Below are 1,512 nucleotides of genomic sequence, written 5' to 3' on the forward strand. Positions count from 1 at the left end.
TTCTTTACACAGACACACCAGCGACAAGCCCCGTTCTTGTGGCAGCCACAGCACTTTCTCCTAGTCGCCATTTTGCCCATGGGTTTTTTCAAAAAATAGCTCCAAAGTCACCCCCAATTTTAATTACATTTTCTGGTGCATATTGATGTCCTTATGATTGTTTTATCAAGTGTGTGATCAATTATTTTATTTAAAAAAACACAAACAATTAATTAATGTTACTATTATGCAATAATAATTATTATGAACTCAGTTGACAACAGGAAGAATAGGAATAGCTACAGGGTTGCAGGGAAGACGGGTACTCTCACTGCTTCTTGAACAAGGACTTGTGTCAAGACTATAGTATTAACTTCACTTGTCATCAGTATAGTAGATATTCCTAGATTTCCTTCAGCATATGCTGTCTCTCATAAATGCTGTTAAGTCATAACAATGATAATAATAATAAAGAAAATTTTTGTTTGTCTAAAATCAACAAGTATCACAATTACAACTGAAGAAATATTATGAATATTATAAAAAATCAACACAAACAAGAACATAAATTTAAAAAAAAAAACAAGATTGAGTATAGAACAAATTCATTAAAAAAAGTAATAGAAACAAGGGCAATTAGGATTCCAAACGACTAATGAAAATATGAAATGAAAATCCTGCTTTCATAACGCAAATTCTACGCTACATTGCAAGGTGATCCGTAATTCTTAATAGTAACATTAAAAGTACAATGTAGAGTAGAATTTGCATCACGAAAGCAGGACTTTCATTTCGTATTTTCATTGGTTGTTTGGAATCCTACTTGCCCTTGTTTTCATTACTTTTTTTATGAATTTGCTCTAGAATCCTACTTCATCTTGGTTTTTTTTTTATTTTTTTATTTTCTTGTAGCCCATGCTTTTTTCCAAAAAATAGCTTTAAAAATCAAACCAAATTTTTAATACAATTTCTGATATATATTGATGTCCTTATGCTGTGTAAAAAGTTTGAGGTGATTCTGACTTCAATTTTTGAGTTATGAAGGAAAATGCTTTTTTACCACTGTAAAAAAGTGGGTGTAGCACTCTCCTTTCCAAATTCTTAGATATGCTCCTTGATAAGCATTATAAGCATTAATAACTTCAATAGTAATCCTCAAGCATGACATGCAGTCATATGCACCAAAGCACATCTGCTCTGTAGTATTGCATGGCCAAACTGCACATGCATTTATCAATGTGATGTATGTATGCATAGTGATTATTATTATTAATTATTGGTCACTCATCACTGATTATTTGTAAGTTATAATGACCAGCTCACAGTGCAAACAGTAACACTTGATAATTTTGATTTATTTTGAATAAATTTTTAATGTAAGCCAAGATAAATAATTAATCAAAAATGTAATATTACAGGTAAGCAAAAATAAACTGTGCATGTCCTATAGTGTTGCATGAGTCCTAAAGTTCTTGGCTTTTAGCTGATGAGCTTGATTACTGACTCTCACAGTAATGGTAACTGAAATTGTCA

Source organism: Amphimedon queenslandica, unplaced genomic scaffold (genome assembly GCF_000090795.2).
Source record: "Amphimedon queenslandica unplaced genomic scaffold, v1.1 AMPQUscaffold_13087, whole genome shotgun sequence".
Lineage (NCBI taxonomy): Eukaryota > Metazoa > Porifera > Demospongiae > Haplosclerida > Niphatidae > Amphimedon > Amphimedon queenslandica.